The 23,579-nt window shown below is 31.5% G+C and overlaps 1 pseudogene; it reads left to right on the forward strand.

The window, feature by feature from the left end:
• Window positions 1-3,309: 3,309 nt before the first annotated feature.
• On the forward strand, window positions 3,310-7,711 carry LOC132271134 (multiple organellar RNA editing factor 5, chloroplastic/mitochondrial-like; annotated as a pseudogene).
• The last annotated feature ends 15,868 nt before the right edge of the window (window positions 7,712-23,579 follow it).

A 23,579-nucleotide genomic window follows, 5' to 3' on the forward strand; every position in this document is an offset into this window, starting at 1 on the left:
AAACCTCAAACCTCCTTCTTCTCTGATTTTTCAGCGACTCTTGCGTTGCCGTCAAATCTCTCTACTAGAGCCCTAGCCACGACAGACTCATTCCTTCTCTCCTTGGGTTCGGCCTTCAATCTCCTTTGGCCAAGCCTCTTTTTCTCTCTCGGTTTCTCTTCTCTCTCTCTCTGTCTACTATAAGGGATATCCAACCCTGAACAGACTAATAACTAATATATACAGGTTTATAAATCCTACCCTAAAACCAATTGTGATGCCTTTAGGAGAAAGAAAAGAAAAGAAAATAAAACAAACACAAATCCATATAAGCTAATTTGCTACACGATATATACATATTTATATTATTTATATATAACTTAATTAGATATATATACTAACTAGGTATATTTATTATTAATAACTATAAATAATAATAATAATACTAATAATAACCTAATATCTTTATATGCATATATTCCTATATATATATAGATGCACAACCAACCATGGATAAATATCCATACCCATCTAATCTCATATCCAAGTAGTCCATGCGACCCATTGGGTTGGTCCATTACTACTACCCATATCCATTCAATTTAAAATAAAATAAAACAGACAACTAAACATTTAGCTAACACATTATTACAAACCAACTTCACATTTAATCACATAGACCACATCACACAATTATACATACATAACGCACATAATTCACATCAGACAATCAAATCAATTAATCATATAGACACATAAGCACATAAACACATAGTCACATAAACACATAGCCACATAATCAATTAAAATGTAACAAAATAAATAATTGAATTCCATTTATATCCTTTTTAAAAATTAGGAGTATTACACTCTTCCACCATAACAAAAGGAATTCCATCCTTGGAATTCACGAAACTCTGAATTATTTTCTTTTAAATTTATTTCTGTTCTCATGTGGACTCAGCCTCTTTGTATGGGCTCCACTGAATTCCAATGCATCAAATAGTATTTATTGTTTCTATATTTAAGAAACATAATAAATGACTACACATAGGTTGTGTCTTACAATAATTCCATTTACCTAATACTTATAAAAGGGTACTATCTATATCTCTACAAGTTCCATATCATATATGTGCAAAACTCCTATGCACCTAGCATTAACAATTTAGTAACGCTAGTCAATAGGCAATTGCCTCAATTGACAAACCAAATCCTCAAAAAGTCAATACAATAAGTAAAAATTGACCTTCCTCCACAAATCGCATTACTTCTTATATGGAAGACATCACAAGAAAACTGCTTCCCGATATAAAAACTCTAATATACGAGTCCGACTATATACACAATCATGCTGCCGTCTCCAAATCGCGCGCAATCAATCACAAAGAAGAGTATATTTCTCCGACATGTCTTTAATGAAGTTAAGGTCTCACTGTACAACTCTTGCTTTAACTTCAAACCAACAAATGAGAGGTATGGTCTATGTAATATACAAAAATTCAAATGTTGTCACACTAACCTCCTTGTGCCAACATTATCACAGATAATTTCTGAAATGCGAAATAAATACTTCCAATTATCCCTGAAAACCTAGGATATATGCCTCAAACATATCCTCTACGATCTAATTAACTATCTCGATCAATTCCTCTGTCTAGAGATATGAAGCATAGCAACTGCTCCAAAATCTTTAAAAAATTCCTTCAGAAGAGCACCTTTCATCCATTATAATGGACATCTACATGCTATAACACCACTATCAGTTAAATGTAGAACTAATATGAAGCTTTAAAGTGAACTCTACTGGAATTAATGTCGACAAGCAAACTATCGCAATCCATCGCTCAAAATAAGCTGAACCAGCTAAGGGCCTATTTGATTTCCTACTTTAGCGCTGAATGCAGAAGACGGTAAGTGATTTTTAAAAATAAGTGTGTTTGATAAAATTTTAGGATACCGCTTAATATGGTAATTACCGTTTAAAAGAAGCTAAAATTTTAAGCAAGGAGAGGGTTACTTATCGCTTATCGCAGAAGACAGTAAGTGATTAGGTTTTAAAACTATTTTTTTAATGATTACTCTACCCTCAAATAATCACGCTCTCTCTTTTAGACTTCTTTTTGCAATTTCTTTAAAATTCTCTTTTCAATTTCTCTCTGCATCTGGAAATAGAGTGAGTTCTCTCGTTGAAAACTCTTCTATATATATTTGGTTTATTACTCTTTTTTTTTTTTTTTTTTTTTTTTTTTTTTTTTTTTTTTTTTTTTTTTTTTTTTTTTTTTACATTATAGAACAAATTCTTTATAAAAATATATAATTTTACCAAATTCCCAAAATAATAATAATAATTCTACGTATTATTTTATAAACACGTCTCTTTGGTAACTTATTCAAATTGAATTAACACCAGTATTTTTAGTTACCTATTCAAATTGATTTAACACAAGTATTTATATAATAGAATTCTATTTCTTAATAACATACATAAATATTATATAATCGAAAGCCCATATATTTTAAATTTTCTATTACTTATTTATATAATAGAATTCTATTCTTGGATAAGAATTTTTTTTTATGTACTTTTTTTGTAACACCCTTTTCAATACCATACATAAATATTATGTAATAAAAAATTAATATATTTAAAATTTTATTTTCTTTAATCTTTGTAACACATTTTTCGATATCCTATATAACAATTTAACAAATATTTTGTAATCCAAACCCATATATTTTAAATTTTACTTTCTTTAATCTTTGTATCACATTTTTTGATATCCTACATAAATGTTATGTAATCCAAAATTCAGATATTTTAAATTTTCATTAATTATTTATATAATAAAATTCTATTTTTAGATAATAATTTTATTTTTTTGATGATTATTTGACATTATTATTCATTGTTAAATTGATATATTTCATTGAATGAATTAATATGGTTATTTTATTAATACATTTATATTATAAATAAAAAATTGTTTTGAGTACCATACATTGAGGGTAAAAATATAATCTGTATAACTTTCAGATTTCAGTTTTTTTATATAACAAACAACCTTAAGATTTTCATTAGATAATTTTCAATTTTATGAAATAGCACCTAAGTTTAATTCTCTACCAAAATTCAATCTAATTATAGGTCTAGAAGGATATATTTTCCCTTTAGATTCTAAAATTTGTATCACTTTCTGTTTGAGAGTCCAACCAATCATCCACTTACACTGTCATCGATTTTACGTAAACCTAAAACACCTACACGCCGGTCCTCTGGTATTTTACACGCCTACTCACCGAATCACTTTATTTCACATGGCGGCCACAATGGGGGAAACAATCTTGGCCGTGCGATCATCGTCGTCGTATCTATGCTTCTCCAAACGGCTCTTCTCATCCTCTTCTTCCATAGCCAAAGCACCTTCATTTTATGGCTTTGTTCGATCAATCGGATCCACGAGCTTGGTCTCTCACTCCGTCCGGTTGGAGCGGCAATTCGGTTTAACCAGCAGATACGATGCTTCAGCAACCGGCATCCCCTGGATATCCATTCGATATTTCCGGGCAGCGATCAGGAACACTGGCTCACTATCATGGAGAAGCCCGGTGGCGAAGACGTCACCAAGCAGCAGATGATCGATTGTTACATCCAAACACTTGCTAAGGTTCTCGGAAGGTAAATTTTCTCACACATATATAGTATAGATATGAATGTATATTTATATATAGAGAGAGAAATGATTGTGGAGAGAGAAATAGAGATTGAAGAGAGGGTTTTTGTGTCTCTCCCTGAGTTAAATTATTTGGGAGAGGATTTTGGTGTTCTATATGGTTTTCTTGTATGTTAGAGAGATTATAGCCCTAGCCCTAGCTTTTTAACGTTGCCTAATTACTAAATTTTAGGGTTTATGCATTTTAGTAGGTTAGTATTAGGACTAATGGATATCTCTATAATGAAGAGTCCAAAGAGTTTATTATACGTTTTGTTATGTTGTCTATTACAACTCATTTTTAGTTTTGGGTTTCATCATTATGGTAAAAAATGTATTTGTTATGATATATCAGTGAAGAGGAAGCAAAAAAGAAGATTTACAAAGTATATTGTGAGGGGTATTTTGGGTTTGGGTTTGGATGCAAGATTGATAAAGAGATGGCGAAAAAGCTTGAAGGTGCGTGAGCTGTGTAGCGTGGTTTCTTAGTTGTAATTATTTATGTGAGATGATTGATTTAATTTGAATGGTCGGTAACATTTTCCTAATTTTATAGGTCTGCCCGGTGTTCTGTTTGTCCTAGCTGATTCTTATGTTGATGTAGAGTATAAGGATTATGGTGGTAAGTCTCCTGAAAATCTATCTATATGGTATGTACATCAAGATTTCCAGTTAAGAGTGCAATTATCATGTACATGCCAACTATCTTAGATTATGTTTCCTTTCGTTGTTGATACATGAGTTGGTCTCGATAGTTTTTTGCCAAATACATTTCTTCATGTTTGTATTACGTCATCATGTCTGAAAGGTTATTTTTTATTTTATTTTATTTTATTTTTTTAATTCAGAAGCTTTGTCATTTCTGAATTAAGTTGTTTTTATCTCAGGACTAGCTTGTCAAAAGTGATGCTCATGTCATTGATGCTCATGTCTATTTGTATTTATTGTCATATATGTTTCTTCTTTTTTACCTTAAGTATTATTTTTATTAAATGTATATTTATATATAATATTTCTATATGCTAAATTACTTATAGACAAAAAAATCAATAGAACGCAGCCTACTCTCGCTTTTGCCTGAAGGCCTCCCCTATTAAGGGAATAAGCAGTCCATTATGCTTTCCACTACAATGAACACAGAATGAAGCTATCACTGAGGGCATGTTTGATTTCCTACTGCAGAAGATGGTAAGTGATTTTTTAAAATAAGTGAATTTGATAAAATTTTAAGATACCGCTTAAAAGTTTGCTTATTGTTTATCGCAGAATACGGTAAGTGAATAGGTTTTAAAATTATTTTTTTAATGACTACTTTACCCTTAAATAATCATATTCTCTTCTAGGCTTCTCTCTACAATTTCTTTAGGCTTCTCTTTGTAATTTCTCTCTGCATCTAAAAAGTTCTATCGTTAAAAAATTCTTTTATATATATTTAGTTGGCTGTTACTTTTTTTTTTTTTTTTTTTTTTTTTTTTTTTAACTTTTACTCTATAAAACAAATTCTTTAAAAAATATATAATTTTACCAAATTCCCAAAATAAATGAATAAAATTACGTATTATCTTATAAACATGCCTCTTTTGGTTAACTATTCAAATTGATTCATTATAGAACACAAGTATTTATATAATAGAATTCTTTTTCTACATAATAATTCTTTTTCACGTACTTTCTTTAATATTTTCAACATTCTTTCTGATACCTTACATAAGTATTATATAATCCAAAGCTCATATATTTTAAATTTTTATCACTTATTTTTATAATAGAATTATATTCCTAGATAAAAAAAAAAAATTTCACGTACTTTCTTTGTAATATCTTTTTCAATACCCAACACAAATATTATATAATCCAAAACCAATATATTTTAAATTTTACATTCTTTAAATATTGAAACACTTTTTTCGATATCCTACATAATAAATGTTATGTAATTCAAAACCCATATATTTTAAATTTTACTTTTTAAATCTTTATAGTACTCTTTTCGATATCCTACATAAATGTTATGTAATCCAAAATCCATATATTTTAAATTTTCTTCAATTATTTATATAACAGAATTCTATTTCTATATAGGAATTCTATTTTTTTTTTTTAAAGATTATTTGACATTAATATTTATTATTAAATTTGATATATTTCATTCAGTGAATTAATGTGGTCATTTTATTAATATTTTTATATTATAAATATAATATAAAATTGTTATGAGTGGGCAAAAATGTAATATGTACAACTTTCAGACTTCAGCTTTTGTATATAACAAACAATCTTATTGAATTCAGTGCTTAAAATTAAAACATTATCAAACAGATTTTCAAATTAATACATTCAGCACTTAAAATTCAAGCGCTTAAAATTCAGTACTAAAAAATTTCAGTGCTTAATTTTTAGTTTTATCAAACAGCAACTAAGTAATCTTTATGGATTGGGAAATTTTTAAAACAATGTCAAATTCATGGTATAAGTACAGAGAAAGTTATTGTATTATTCTTAATTATGAGATCACTTTCTAATTTAAAATGATTAACCAGTTTCCTCTATATATTTTTTTGGTGTTTTACCTTTTCATTCCTACTAGGAGCATTCCTTACATGATTGTAATCTGTTTGAATGTTGCATTCCTTACATGATTGTAATCTATTTGAATGTTTATTGAGATTTCATTGATATTTTCTTTTCTATAAAGAGCCGGTTTGGCATTGCTTTTCTGCTGCTTAAAAATGCTTTTATTTTAAGAAAATTGTTTTTAGATGTGTTTGTAATGGTTACCAATTTTAGTTTAGGAGAGCTTTTGAGTGAAGTTAAAATTTAGCTGTTTTTTCTTAGAGAATTTTATCCTTTTTTTATTTTTCATAAATACAATTTTACCCCTTTTATAAAGTACTTATTATGAAATAAGTAACATTCTATTAAAGGATATTATTGTAAAATTAGCAATAGAAAATCTTTTAAAAAATACTGTTACAAAACAAATTAAAAAAGTCCTCTGATTGTGAAATGTACTTTATGTAATTTATTATGAAGCACCTAACCTGTATTTTTTTTCATTCTAATAGCAACGCCAAACGGGTACAAAGTAACTATTAGATGAGCTATGTGTTATTGTATTGGGGTTTAGCGGCAACTAAGAAACAAAATATTCATAAAATGAGAGTAGTCGAAACATGAAATTTCATACTGTACATTTTAGAAACTATAAGCCATAAACTTGAATCTTAGTTAGAATGATGACTTTAGCCTAACCTGTGACGAGATTCTGACTAAATATTAGTCTCTGAAGCCCAAAGCCGGCAATGATACTGCTATAGTAAATTGCCATATCCTCCTAGATACTTCTTTTGGTGTTAATTCAATCGAGTATAGTCGGGAATGTCTATTCTACAATCTTTTATCTCAGACTATTTCAATTTTAAAGCTTTTCGGCAGGGAATATGTTTGATTGCACACTCACGATAGATTGGGAACATTTATTGCGGTGTTTGTTTACTTGTTTGTTCGATTAATACCAGGCTTTCTACTGGGCCATGGGTGCAAGTTAGTATCGGGATCTTGTCTCTGGTATAAAAGGAAGGAGGATGTTCGGCTTCCCACCAAACCTTATCCAACTATACACCTAATGATTTCTACCAAAGAATAGCAGTCATCATTATTGGTTATTGGCCTATGTTTTCCACTGGTATATTAGTACAAAAGAGGTATTAGTCCACATTGGAACCAGTGTAATATCAAAAAATACAACCGATTACGGACAATCCAATATCTTAAGTACTTCTTTGCCCATATCTAGAAAAAATGGAAACTTAAAAATGTTATGTTCCATGATACTGAATATGTGTGTTATTTCATGATTTGCAGGGGAGCTGTTTGTGGATGGAGAGATAGTTAAAAGGTCTCCCGAGAGGCAAGAGAAAGTGGACGCATATACCGTATGGTGCCAGAAATATACCGAATGGTGCGAGAGGAGGAGGAACTTGGAGACAAGCACAGACGAAGACGAAGACGACGACTGAGGAATGACCGAACCCGTTCATGGGAGGCGCTGTGAAAGTGAAAATGGGCAGTAACTCGATGTCATGTTGGTGTCGTTTGTTTGCTTGATTGGAATTATGGTCTATAGTCGAGTATAAGAAAATAGGAGGACATCATAGGCTGCTGGGACTAGAGCTGTTACATCATGCATGAAATGAGTTTTGTCTGACTAAAGAATGTTTCAATATATATTTATGGAGGCTTTGTGAGATATTAATTGTTTAATTCGCAGAATTTTGTTTATGCAAGCTTTGTTAAATATTAATTGTTTAATTGGCAAATTTTGGTATCATTCGATAGAGATGTAATTTTTGTTTAGTTTTGGCACGTTTGATTTTAATTCGGTTGAGAACATCACAATAGAGAAGGTATGTTGTTGAGGACATGTTATTTTTATTACTGGTGAAATTTTCATGTTTCATTTTTTATAATTACACTATGGAACTTGTTTGCAGTTCTTGTAACTCAAAATTTTGTTTGCAACAAAAACTCATTGGCGCTCTTTTTGTGTATTTTTAACTATATCCTTCGGATCCTTAAGCTGCTCTAAAATTGTTACCACCTCATCCATGTTTGGCCTCAACTTAGGTTTTGTATATAGGCACTGAAAGGCGAGGTTAGCTGCCTTCAGGGCCTGTCCCAGTGAATACTGGCCTTCGAGACGGACATCAAGAACACAGAAAATTTTACGTTTGTTGGTCAGATAAGGTTTTGCCCAGTCCACCAGGTTGTGCTCTCCAGATGGCCGATTCTTGTCTATTGCTCGTTTACCAGATAACATTTCTAAGAGAACAACTCCAAAGCTGTATACATCGTTCCTTGCAGTTAGATGACCTTGCCAGAAAAGGGTGCAGCAGTGATTAGAATATAGGTTACCTCCCTTTTTGTTTATTAATTGAATCAATAATAACGGAAAAAATGCTACGAATCTTAACCAATTATAGGATAATCCAATTAATCCAGAAAATTGAGCATATGAGGTATGAGAGCCAACATTTATCCCAACAAGGAGAGACAGACAGAATAACTATGCAAGGCTGTCCTTGCCATCACAACTCAAGGGAAGCAATTTGATGGAGAGAATTATTTGCTTAACTTTCTTATAATTATTTTTGGAAATTTACTTAATTTTTTATTACATTTCTATACTATTAAAATAAAATGACAAAAGTAGGCATTTAACAAAAATTTAACAATATATTTTCCTAAAAAAAAAAATTTAACAATTTCGTTACTCCCCCCAATAGGCTATTGATTCCTGATAGTTCCTGATTGTTGCGAAGAAGAGATGGAGAGATGGGCAATCAGAAAAACTCGGACCTGCAATTGGGAGATGCAATAGACTATTGATTGTTGAAACTACAATAAAAAGGCTACACTTTCAAACCAATTAATTTGCTTGGAGTTTTACCAGTAACAAATTTGGTTTAGAGTATACTAATTTTTAAATAATACTTTACTAAACTAATCTGGTTAAAGTGTACAGGATTTGGTTTATTCGGATGTTATGCTTAAGATTAAAAATCACTTTGATTATATTTGCAATGAAGCTTCTCTCTCACTTTTAATTTTGTCATAACAATCCAAATTGATACAATTGAGCACTACTGTTATTAATTATATGAGAATCAAGAAACTGTCTAATTTGTTATGAAAAATTTTTATTTTCTTCGAAGAAAATCTCTACTCTTACTTTGTGAGAAGAAGAGGAATTTTTTGTTTACTTCCCTAATTCTCATTCAATCAACAAAAAGAGTAACACAATTGTTAATTTTAATAGGAAACATAAGTTTATTTTCAAAAATAATTATACGAAAGCTAATTAAATAATGTCCATTGGATTAGATTCTACGATTAGGATTAAAAGTGAGTATACTCCTCCCTACTCACCAGGGAGCAATTGAACACTACTTTATATATATATATATATATCTATATATATATATATATATATATATAATTTCCAAACAAATAATAGGAAAATAAACATACTAAATTCCAGGAAAATAAATAAAAATACAAGAAATTTTAGAAACCCTAATTAATATTCTTGGGTCATAGATCAACCTATAAATTGATTTTAAAATATATATACAACATCTATATATACAATTAAAATCCAATAATCTAAAATAAAAAATATATAATAATTCATACTTTTAAATAATCCGATCTAAACATGATTTAATCAAATAAATTTAACCTAAAGTTTTTGATACTTAAGGTGAAATCCTTATAAGTTATAAGAGGAAAGTTAGAGAAGAACTCGCCTTAAGGTTTTAAAATGAAACCGACGCTTCAAACTTTGATTGTCTCTTCTAATTCTGACATCCTCTTCTCTGATCCGGCCTCCTCTTTGTCGACCTCCTCTTCTTCTCTCTCTCAACCTCACTTATTTTTCTAAGGTGAAAAACCTTTTTAATAAATTAATCCTATGTATATATATATAATCACATTAATACCCTGATCCTTTTCCAATTATGACTACCATATAGAAGAAATAATAATAATAATAATATAAACATATATTATATATTGTTGACCATAAGGATTCCATCCAAGGACAATCTAGGTGTTTTGTTGATTACAAACCATTAATGGTGTTTAAGGACTAATGTTTACATTGAGTGTTATAGATAATTTACATTAAAAAAGAACCTCAATGAAGATCATAAAGACCATTCCAAGTATTCCATTACTCAAGAACACATCAAGGAAGGAAATGGATATAAAGAAGACTTAAAGTTGCAAGGAAAAATAGCATGGACTACAACGAGGAAGAAAGCAACTCAAAGAAAGAAAAAAACAAGTCTACCTGAAAGCCTACACGATCATGGACAAAGCATGAAAAAGGGGTAAATAGGTTGGTGAGTGTTTAGGATTCATTGTCAAGGTATTTATGAATCCATTTGAAGCTCATCTCTATAGATGCATATCATTCATCATTTATATGCTCCTATATTTGTTAGTAATTGACTATGCACTTCACTCATATATATTTACATATGGAGTCATTGCTAAAAAATGAGTTAGTTCAAGCTTGCTTAAGTTTTGGAAGCACTCATCACTTATACTAGAAATGCTAAGACCATGCACATCAATCACATGATTTATATTAGTCAACTATTAAGGCTTGAGAAACCTTCATTACCATGAGTTGATAAAGGACATTAGGACCCCTGAATGCTCGTCATGAAAAACTGTGTTTTTTGCTAAGTATTAAAAATGACTAAGTGTACGTGAAAAATGAATTTTTAAAATAATGATTATTTCAAGATAATTTTTCCCGGTAAAAACTCCTTATACTTCAAATAATCTAAACTGATTTTATCAGAATTTTTGACCAAGTCTACATTGGTCTACATTGGTCTACATAAGGATTCATTTTTACCAAAACTATTGGAAATCCAAATTTGTATTGAAACTGAATTTTTACATTTTGATTTAGTTGGAGTTCAATTTTCTAGTATTTTTTATTGAATCCAAATGGGGGTACTTCATTAGTTACATTGTAAACTTAAAGTAAATAGACATATAAATACTGTAAAGACATTTACTTAAATGTTTAGAATGTAAATAAGGTATGTGAAGATATCCCGTAGAAAAACTGTGTAATATCTGTTGACTTAGAACAAATTTCTGAAATAGCAGTTTTTCTGAAGCATTCCATTTTGGCCGATCGAAATGGAGAGACAATCTGAATCGGACAACTGATTTGGGCAGTAGCTAAACTAAATCTGAAGTCACAACCGGTCGACTGAAATGTCATTTCGGATGACCGAAGTAAAGCTATAATGACAGCCTCAAGTTATTTCGGCCAACCGAAATAAAGAGCCATTTCACTTCGGTCGACCGAAACAGATAGTAGATCTATTTTAAACCAATTTCAAACTTGCGACTTATTTGTATTATCCCTTGTTTAGTCCACTCATAGCAGCCAAAATTGACTTTGCATTGGTCTGCATATCAAGAGGGATATCACTGAATATTTGAGGAGACTTTAAGGGAACATATGAGGCAACAAATTCAAAATTCTAATTTCTGAAAAAAAAAAAAAACAAATTCAAAATTCTGACAACCTTGTTTTTGACTTTTGTGAACTCTAAACAACTACATTTATTCTTGACTTTTGTGAACTCCAACAGCTATTTTGAAATAGAATGCATATTCATTCAGTTAAAAGGGACATATGCATTACACATATTTCCAACTTTGAAATCTGCCAAATGCACCGATATTATGTTCAAAAAGTCTTCATGTGTCCCAATCATGGAGAAGATTTTCACAATAGCTATATTACATCATATGGTTTATTTATACATCAGTTTTGTATAGCTGAAACTAAGAGAAGAGAGAACCATTTTTGTGAGCCTTAAATAGAGCTTTTGTTCTAGGTTTCACTTACCATTTACAGAACTTTTGTTCTGGTATATCCATCTTCAGAGGAGCTTTTATTCCTAGCTTGATTTGATCTTAAACAGAACTTTTGTTCTGATATTTTATAGAGCTTGTGTTCTGTTTATTTCCTTATCATCTCTCATACATTTCATACTTAGAGTTTAATCTTCACTTGATTTCATTTATACTCTATTGTGAGGTTTGATTTGTATTAGTTCTTGAGAGGCTTTATTGTACTACAACTTCTATCCACAAATCTGTTGTAAAGCGTAAGAGGAGGTGTTCTCTTAGCAAAGGAAGAAGAAGCTAGTTTGCTTCAAATTTGTAAGGGCTATTGTGGCCCAAAGGAAGACTAAGAGAAGGGTGTTCTCTTAGCAAGGTGAAGCAAGGAGTTACTTCATGTAAATGTTTGATCTCCACCCGTAAAGAGGTGCCATAGTGGATTAGGAAGTCTCAAGAGGGGTCTTGAGCCGAGTAGTAGGAGTTTCCGAACCTCGCTAAAATCGTTGTGTGAATGTTTGTAGATCTCTCTTCCCTTATCTCTTTTACATTTATGTTATTAATTGCTTATGTCTATATATTGATAATTGCATAATTGTTAGAAGGATTTTAGTAAAATTTACAAAACTAAAAATTGGCCATTGTTTGCTATAGACTCTATTCACCCCCCTCAAGAGCCAATACTTGGGCAGCAATTGGTATCAGAGCCTAAGCTCTATTTAAAGGACTTAATTTTCTTTGAGTACGATCATATCCAACAATGGTTTAATCTCACAATTAGAAGGGCAGTCTATTAATAGACCTCCTTGGTTTGATGGAAATGATTTTGTCTTTTAGAAAACCAAAATGAGAGCTTTTATAAGAAGTGTAGATATTGATATATGGGAAATTGTAGAAAATGGTGATATTATAATTGTTAAATCAAAAGAAGAATGGAATGCAAATGACCGTAGATTAATTCAGTGCAATGCTAAAGCCATAAGTTATCTTTATTGTACATTGAGCAAAAATGAGTTCAATAGAATTGCTAATTGTAAAACGGCAAAAGAAATTTAGGACTCACTTGATATATTCCATGTTAATACTTGTAATGTTGAGGAATCAAATTTATGCATGCTTATCAATGAAAATGAATCTTGTAGCATGAATGACTATGGTTCAAATAATGAGATGAATTTTAGTTCTACTAACATTACTAATCATGTGAATGATCTTGTTAGAACTTACTTATCTTCTTATAGTGAAGAAAATGAAGTAATTCAAAGGAAGAGTGAAACTCTCCAAGCTTTTAGCAAAGAAGCAAATGACATTAAAGAGATGGTTGATCATTATGAAGATATTGTTCTTTGTCTCATTGCCAACAAAGATGAGGTAAACTCTAACCATGATTCATTATGTGATGAAGATATTTTCTACAATGAACTAGTTGATGCACACAATAAATTATTTAACCCTTTCAAAGAATTGTATCATGTGCTAGGAAAAACAGTTTTGAAGTGCACATCTCTTAAAAAGGAAAATCATGATCGAGTACAAAAACTTGAAAAGATTCAAACTGAAAATGAGTTCTTGAAAAAGGAAAATGATTGTGGTTTGCAAAAAGAATCAATTAACTTATGTTCAGAAAATGAGTCATTGACACTTGTCATTAGGGACCAAATTGATGTTTTACCTAAGCTCACTAAAGGAAAGGAAAACCTATCTATTATGCTTGAAAAACAAAGAAGTGCTTACTTCAAAAATGGGATAAGATTTGATCCATGCATGTTCATTGAAAAAGAGAAATTCTTTTGTTAAGAACTATTCTCATTGCATTTATTGTAAAAAGTTAGGACATAAAAATTCACAATTATCCTTTTAGAAAGAATATAAGGACTAGGAAGATTTAGGTTCCAAAAGGAACATATATGTCTCTTCCTAATGCTTATGGACCCAAAAAAATTTGGGTACCAAAAGAATATCTCTTGATATTGCATTACCTTCTTAATATTGCATTTATTTTGTTACACTTATAATGGTTTAAAATTTGATTTTTTTTTTTTTAAAAGTGTAGGTTTCAAGAGAAGCATTACTTTCTAATATACTATCATTCCTTGAAAATGGAAATTTATTTTTGGAAAGAAAAGTTCTTCCTTAATTGTTAAATCCTTTAAGAATTTAAAAAATGGGGCACTCAATTCATTTTTGCCCACTTAGGAAGAATGTTATTATTCTTGTCAATTCTTGAATATGATTATGGATAATACACATAGAATTACATTATGATCCATATATGAAATTATGTTATGCCACTGAATTATTACTCAATTCATATTGGTTCATTAAGTTATATGTAACCATCAGTATATACTTATTGAATTGACAAATGCACTAGCATGCTAGAGACATTTAAAATTCTAATTTTGTTTAAAGCATGTTAATCAAAGAGAGTACCACATTTGTGCCTTGTATTGAATTATGCTCCAAAAGGAATCTTCAAAATGTGTACTAACTATCAGGACCCTAAAAGTATTGGGTACCAAAGAATTCCACTTGAGCATGCTTTGTAGGTAAAAGATCTCTTCAATCAAGAACAAGTGAATTCAAATATGAATGGTTCAAGCGCATAAGGAGAAATCAAACCAAGACTACTTCTATTTCACAAAAGGATGAAGGGTGCATTATCTTGAGAAATCGTGCCAAAGCTAATGCAATTAATTACTTCGGTAAATATCTCATTCCTCATCACAAATGTGCTTTTAGTTGATTAGCATAAAATGTGATTTGATTGTGCTAGATAAAAGGGATTACATGATTATTTTAATGACATAACTAATGTGGATGCTGATTTGACATGAATACTACTTATTGCTAAAAATGTCTATGTTATAGATTTTGTCAATTTATATGAAAGTAGTATGTCTATGAGACTTGAATATGCTAGCATGAATTTATTCTCAATCTTTTCATATCATTTAGCTAAGGGACTACCTATGACTAAAATTATGAAAGATATTTGTGAAAATGCATGTCATCAAGAACAATCTCACAAAATTCTTAAAGCTACTTCATTTGAATTTATTTTAAGTAGCTATACCTATAAAGTCATATATGTGCCTTTGTGACTTTAAAAGCTTCATTTACTTTCTTTTGGCATCATATGCACATAAAATATGATTATTTGAACTAGAAGATGTTGGTTCAAATTTGAAAGGAAGAATAATTCATGGAAGAGCCATCTCATGAAAATAACAATTGAAAATGGATATTGCCTTCCCAAGAGTTAAATAATGTTCACCACCATCCAATTGACCATTCACTAGGGAATATTCATTGTGCTAGTTATTAGAACTACTTCTTGTTAGTGGCTATGATATTATCTTAGTTCCTTGACCTTATATTCACATCATAATAGGTAGTATGTGTCATCATTGATAACTAAGTTAGAATATCTCCCCAAGTCTTCAACCATGAAGAAGGAATTAAATGAATGACTTTGTGCACATATGACTTTGATTAAAGGAACAAAAATGCTACATGTTTTTGCATGAAATAATTTTTATCAAGTGCATTTTTAAGTGACTTTAAATTCAAAGGTCTCTAAAGATAAACCACCTGGACTTGAAATTCATATTTTGAACTACATGTTCAAAATGATCTATAGCCTATATGGTTAAAAATAAGCTCCTTGAGCTCTTTTTAAAAAGCTTTGTGGTTTTCTTAGGAATGATGGTTTTTGGACAAACTTGATATTTTTGTATATCATCATTTTCAAAACCATTGTTGACATTGTGTAGATTGCACTTACATGCATGATATTGTCTTTAAATCAGCATTTATGTTTTGTACAAAGAAATTTACCTCAAACATGCAAAATAAATTGAAATTAACATGATAAGTAAACTTGATTGTTTCTAAGGATTGAAACTTCTTTAGTGTCATGAAAATTAAAATTCATATATTTATTTGACACTTTAGTCTTGGATTATATTATTCAAAAAACACTTTGTTCTAGCCTAATGAGATATCACAAGTGCTAATTTAATTGATATATCCATTTTCAGCACTTTAGAACTATTTGTGATGTTTCTACATCAATTCTTAAAGAATGTGTCTAGAAGAGATAGTTAGCTCATCTACTTGGAAATTCATGTAATCAATCTCTTATACACATCTCTTAAAGAAGATATTTTGGTATCAAGGCCATACTCCATATATCATTCTTAGCACCTTGGGATTCTATAAGATGCTTTGAAATGACTCCTTGAGAAATATGTATTAGAAAAACATTGAGTTCATCCACATGCACAATCATGTAGCCAATTATCTCTAACCATTCATGTTCAAGAAAATATGCTTTTGCATATGACTTCCAACAAGACTCAGACAAAGTGCAAGACGGGCAACATCAATACCACCACAAAAGGTGGCAAGGAGGTTGCAACTTCGTCAAGTGGTACAAACATCTTTACAAGTTCAATAATGGGGAGCAAGTATCGAGCAAAAGAATGAGAAGAGAAATGATGAGGTCCCCAAATATCACAGTGAATTAATTCAAAAGGTTTAATCGATGAAATAGAACTTAAAGAAAATGGCAATCTAGTTTTTTAGCCAAAGGACAAACATCACAATGATGAATAAAGTCAAAAGAAAATTTGGATAAAAAATGGGATGGTGCTGCAGAGGGATGACCAAGCCGCCTATGCCAAACATCACATAATGGAAATATGATGTGATGTAGGAGTAGGTGGAATTTCGGCTTGCTTGGAGAGATAATATAGGCCATTATGCATCTTTCCCAGGCCAATCATTTTCTTCATTGCCAAATCCTGCAGAACACAAAAATTTGGATGAAAAAGAATGGAACAATTGAGATCATGAGTGAGGTAGTTTACTAACTGACAACCAATTAACTCAAAAGGAAGGTACACAGAGCATATCATCAAGAGGTAATTCTGAATTTATTTTGGTGGAACCAACACATTTGATGTGTACTTGAGTACCATTGGGAAGGGTAACATAGGATGATAAAGTTGGAATCTCCTTATGTGGAAAAGTGGAGACAGAAGCAATATGACTGGTGGAACCACTGTCAATAATCCAATTTTTGGATTCAGAAGTAGTAAAATTTGAAGAAAAACAAAAAGGAACCGTGGTACCTGTAGCGTTTCCATAGGTTTGAGTTTTACCGTCTCGAATGAGAGCCTTGATCTGATTATACTTTTCTTGCGTGAATTTAGAAATTCACATTCAGCATTATTGGCTGAAATATTTGTAGATGAGTCAACTTGGGCATTGTTAGCCACTGGCCTTCTATTTTTGCTTAGTGGTTTCACAACCTTACCATGTAATTTGTGAAATGGAGGAAAACCAATAATATAAAAACATTTGTCAACAGTATGGGTAGTCCCCACTGCAGTGGGTGCAGTGTAATGGCTTCCTAGAGGTCTGTGCCTTGGTTGAATTTTGCTACTTGGTTGGTGGAGACATTCATAGCATGTGGGATGTCATTTTCACGGTGCTTAACCACTTCTCTCTGTTTTTCTTGTTGCACCAGGAGCGAATATGCCTTTTTAACCTTTGGAAGTGGCGGTATCAAAAGAATTTTCCCACGTATGGCAGCATAAGAATCATTTAATTCCATAAGAAATTGAATTACCTTTTCACGTTGATCACGTTTAGGTAGCTTCTTCATGGCGCCACAGGAGCAGGAGGGCAAATCATTATAAGAGCCCAGTTCATCCCATAGGGACTTGAGTTTTGTCACTTGGTATAGTAGAGTGAGATTGATTGGTTTTCTTGTTTGTGCTCAACAATTTCCCTTTGAATCTGAAAGATGGGAGAGGTGTTTCCTTGTGAGAAATGTTCTTAAAGATCGACCAGACCTCGGCTGGTATATCAGCATAAATCATGCTATTCTTGACTGAGTGAATTTAGGATCCATGATAGAATCATATCATTACATCTCCTCCAGACGGAAAATTTGTCATCAGTTTCTGGGGGCGCTTTAATGGATCCATCAATGAATCCTATTTTGTTTTTCACACTAAGGCTGATGGTCATAGCATGGCTCCAAGTACCATAATTGTCTGCATCAAGAACTTTAGAGACAAGGGGTGATACCAGGATGGTTAGAGTGGTGGAGAAAAAAAGGATCTGAAGGATCTAAGCCTTCAAAGATGGTGTTTGTGAGCTTCTTTAAAGAAGACATTGAATTGTTAGAGTCAGATTCAGAGTCTGATATGAAAAAAATAAAAAATTGCGGAAGGTGAAAGAATGGAACTAGAACACCTCTGATTGATCAATGCTCTGATACCATGAAAACTAGAAGAAAACATATGGAGAAGATTTCCTTTATTTTGTTATAATAATCATTACATCCAGAAGACAGTATTTATACAAAGAAGATATAGTTGTACATAGAAAGAAAATAACTTGCAATCTACACCAAATCAAATCAATTTACAAGAATCAAGAACTTAATTGGGCAAGTATCTTTGCTTACCTTGTGTCCAAGAAAATTGATTGCATAATTTTCAACAAGAAATATATAAATGAAGGCATCCCAATTCTAATATAGCACTTTAAGTATCTAAAGTAAGGATGAATCAATGACGCGTCACCTTCAACTGATTTCGTTGAACTCTTAGGCCATGTTTGGTGTGAGTGAATGGAATCAAATGAAGCTGGAATGGAATGCATTTGTTTCCATTCTCTTGTTTGGTGTGTCATATTAAAAGTAGAATGACCACTCCCAGGGAATGTCCATTCCATCAAAAAAGTGGAATGCCCATTCTTTTTCTTGAGAGGTGGGAGGTGGGATAACCATTCCATTCCCACCAAGAATTAATAAAGCAATAAAGTAATTTAAAGAGATAATTCCTGCATACACACACTATATAATATATAATATATATAATATGTATCTATATGCAGTTTGTTTCCTCTCTCCGATTTACACACACAAGGATGAGTCAAAAACAGTGTAATTGAACTTCTATGAGCTTTTGTGCTCTGTTATGCAACTTTCTCCGTCATTATCTAGCCTTGTGTTTCTTTTTTCTCGCCGGAAAAGATGATCGGAAAATTATCTCTTCCCTTTTATTTTTAAAGTCCTGGGAGAGCCCTCTGTTTTTTTTTATCTCGTCTATTTTCTCTCTCTATCTCACCTATTTTTTTTTTTTTTTTCTCTCTCTCTCTCTCTCTATTATCTCTTTCCCTTTTATTTTTGCAGTCATCAGAGAGCCCTTTGTTTCTCCCTATCTCGTTTATTTTCTCTCTCTATTCTTTCCCTTTTATTTTTGCAGATTAATTTTTTTAGTTAATTTTTTTTAGTAATAATAAAATGTAATTTAAAGAAAATATATAAATTCATTTTTTTCCAACTTTCTTACCAAACATAGAAATGAGAATGAGATTTCATTTTTATACATTCCATGTTTGCAACCAAACAGTAGAATAAGAATCATTATTCTCATTCTCATTCCATTCCATTCTCATTCCATTCCCACCTCCATTCTCATTCTATTCCAATTCATTCCACCACACCAAACATGTCCTTACCTTCATGGTCCTATTTTTGGTAAAATGTAAATTAAGTGATGTTGATTGCAAGAGATAAGGTAATGTGCTATGCGTCAATACTAGAAAATCCAAGGATATTGTAAGAGATAAGGTTTACATGACAAGGTGACAGGCCTGCAGAAGGTTTGCAATTTATTAGTTTTTTTTTATATTTTGGGTTACTTTAAGTTGTAATAAAACCAAAGAGGCTCTGACTCACGTGATTATCTTTATATATATATAACAAGCCTTTTTTCACAAACATTAACGAGCTCATATTCACGAGCCTACATGAGCCGAGCCCAACTTTATTCAGGTTTGGCTCATTTAGTAAATTATCCTAGAAATTGGGCTCAAGCTTAACTCGTTTACAACGAATCAGCCTAAGCTATTCATGAATAGCCTAGTTCATTTGCAGCCCTAGACATGGTGTGTATTACGAGATTGTTCCAACAAGGACTAATTAGGACAAATTAATTCTAAAACTGTTATTTAACTAATTCAACCAAAAATTGAGTGATCTAGTCTAAAAGAACAATACAACTGATAAAAAGACAATGATACGAAGTAAACAAGCATTGATTATAACACCACTAATCATCATAGCACAAATTTTCGATTGCATATATGTCGAATGTTCAATTTAATTTCCACACATCTAATACATGATAATTTCTTTTAAACTCATATATGGTAACTCCTTTCATTATCTTGGTCCTGAATCACAAACAAATAATTGAAGGAAAAACATAAACTCCAATTATTTATCCATGGTTATGCATAAATAATTATAATTTATATCTTCTTCTCAAATTGGCATATGACGATTACAAGTTTATGGTAAGACACAAGTAATTTATATGCTAGAGTTCAAATACGTTCACTTTCAGTCTTGGTTAAGCATATAAAATCAATCGTATTAAAACATGCATTCAAAAATAGAAAAGAAGATTTTATTCAATAAATAAGAACATCCAACAAACTTAATAATTGAAAAACTATGAAGTTGTATTACTGGGGCTTCCTCTCAGCTTTGGCCGAGAGATTAGAACCCCATGAAAAAAAAAATTAAGAACAATTAAACCCGAAACCATAAGTAGGTCTTCTATGATTTTTGTGTCAGTTGCACACGCTCCCTCCTTTTGTTCCTTAGCCACCGGTTGATTCCTCAATATTTTTTGTATTTTTTTGTCTCTCACCCGTTGAATGCTCATCTTTTCTTTTATATAGACATCCTTTATGCTACGTTTGGTGTGCAGGAATGGAATGCCCATTCCAACCATTCATATGTTTGGTGTACAGGAATGGAATGGAATGACCATTCAATGGGAATGAAAATCCATTCTATTACTAAACATATGGAATGACCATTCCATTCTATAGTAAGATTAAATATTTTTGTAATATTCCCAATAATCCCTTCATCACATTCCAATTACTGGCAAAAATTTTTTACATTCCATTTTTTACGTTTCTCGAGCTTTTTTATTAGACGTGGTAAAGGTCTTTCACCTTCTCTCTCTTCTGAATATACCCAGGGTTGCCACTGACAAAAAGTTACTGGACCTTTAACCAAATTGCAAGTATTAATCTCTTTATCTTCTGAATAAATCACCTTTTTTTTTTTTTTTTTTTTTTTGAAACGTTTATGTGATTTCTCCATCTTTCTCTCTTCGAACATTTATATATGGGGCAATGATAACATAAAATAAAAATTAACAATCATCTAGTGTCAGAAGTGAACTTGTTTGACTTTTTGATGGAAAGAAAGTGGACAATGTTTACAATAAAAGGCTAAGGTGTAACCATGGATGAATATTCTAGTCCCAGGAAATTGAACAGTGAAAAAACTGCATAACGCCCTTTACTGACCACGAGAGCTCTAACGGATAAAGAATAATGGGCTAATTTGTCAGTGAGTAAATGGCTCTTTTATCACATATCCTTTTTCCTAAACCGAAGGCTTTAGCAGCCGCTTTGCGGATTTTTGCCACGGAGTTGTTGTTAATATCTATTTATTACTGACCTATTAATCAAATGGAATTGTTTATTTGATTAACTATTGAACATTTCTTCAAGGATAATGTTTAGAGTACTAATTGCTTATTTAATTGACAGAGAGAATAAGGAAATTTGTTGCCATCATGTATACTGTTCATCTTTGTGCTCCTATAATAATATATATATATATATATATATATATATATATATATATATATACTTATTGTCAAATGTATAAATTTTAGTAGTTCCTTAGAGCTTTTACTAGTATCGTGATAGAATCAAATAAATTGAGTTTTGGACATTTTTACATGTTGTTGATTTAGGGGAACTGGGCTACTTTTGTTATATGGGATCTATTAGAACTTGCAGCCAGTGACAGCCAAAGTTTTTTAACCTAGTGCGTCTTTGTGACCCGAAAGATGAATCGATAACAGATCACAAATGTGGAACCGAAAACAAAAACAAAGTCTCTAGGGATGTACATCATCCCTAAGACGCCAACGTGACCTCCCATGAGCTACGAAAACCAAAAGGAAAACAAATGCGGAAGCAATGTTTTAAAAAGGGACAAGTTTAACCCTAGGGGCAAAATGATCTTTTCAAAATAGAAATGGGTGCCACCGTGTACACCATTAGAAAGACAACGAAAAATTAATAAAGTTAGACTCCAGAATCGCCTGATTCGGAGTCCGGATGAACAAGATATACAACCTCAAAGTTTTGGACTAAAAATAGGATTTTTAAAAGTATCAGGGCCTTATTGGATCGATTGAGAAAATTTTGGATCGATCGAGATCTGCAGACTCGGAATGCTGCACTAGAAAATCTAAAAACAAGAGAGCAATTTTCGACATTTAAACGAACTTTTTTATGAAAACACATAGAAGAAATCCCCTTTAAAATCATGTTTTCTAGCTGACCATGTTAAAAGAAATTCTTATTTTTCAAAGGAAATTCTCAGAATGCCCCTATGTGCATATTCTGCAAAAATGTAAAAAATGCGAGATGCTTCAAGTGTCCATTTTGTCAAATATGATCTTGTGTGCAAAAGTGAACAAAATATACATTTTCAAGCGTGTTACAATGGCCTATGGCCTTATTACATGTCATTTGCAAAATATCGTATATCAAACCTCAAGTTCTCAAAATATTTTCAAATAAAACATGCAACCAAATGAGTATACTCGCAAACCAAAAGTAATTGGCCTGTGACCCTATTACACACATGTCAAATACATCCTAAAAGGTGTACTTAAGTACACATTACACATATCAAATAGAAAATACAAATTTTGGCAATTTAAACCAAATTAAAACTAAACATGCTAACATATGCATATAAACAAATACTTCAGAAGTACTCCAAGCTACAAAGCGAATCTAGGGATGTTGTGCATCCCAAAACATAGTTTCCTTACTTGAAAAATATCCCAAAAATGAGGGTGAGCAACCAAAGTTACTCGTAGGAAGATGCATATGTGTATACCCTAAAGTTTCAACATACCTTTGCAACGTAATATAAATCAATACATGTGGTTCATGCTTCCTAACGTCTATGTTCAATGGGAGAACTAAGGAATCATCCTAAGCTATCATCGAAGCAATTTAAAAACAAATCAAAATAGGCAAACAATCCATCATAATGGCAATATTCTATAAGACATAACAAGTTACAACCCTAGGTTATATCAACTTATGATATAACACAAATGGTTACATGTGGTGCATACCAACTAACGTCTATGTCTAAAATGAGCCTATAGGATCATTCATAAGCTACATTAGAACCATTCAACATAAACCACAATATTTATGCAAATAAACAACATTGGAACATCCAACACATCGCAACAAGTTATAAGTTCTCAAAGTTATCAAGTTGAAATTTAAAATGCGAAATCAATC

The sequence above is a fragment of the Cornus florida genome, unplaced genomic scaffold (assembly GCF_030987335.1).
Source record: "Cornus florida cultivar Cherokee Brave unplaced genomic scaffold, ASM3098733v1 CherokeeBrave_3.0.0_Hap2_Chr01, whole genome shotgun sequence".
Classification (NCBI taxonomy): Eukaryota; Viridiplantae; Streptophyta; class Magnoliopsida; order Cornales; family Cornaceae; genus Cornus; species Cornus florida.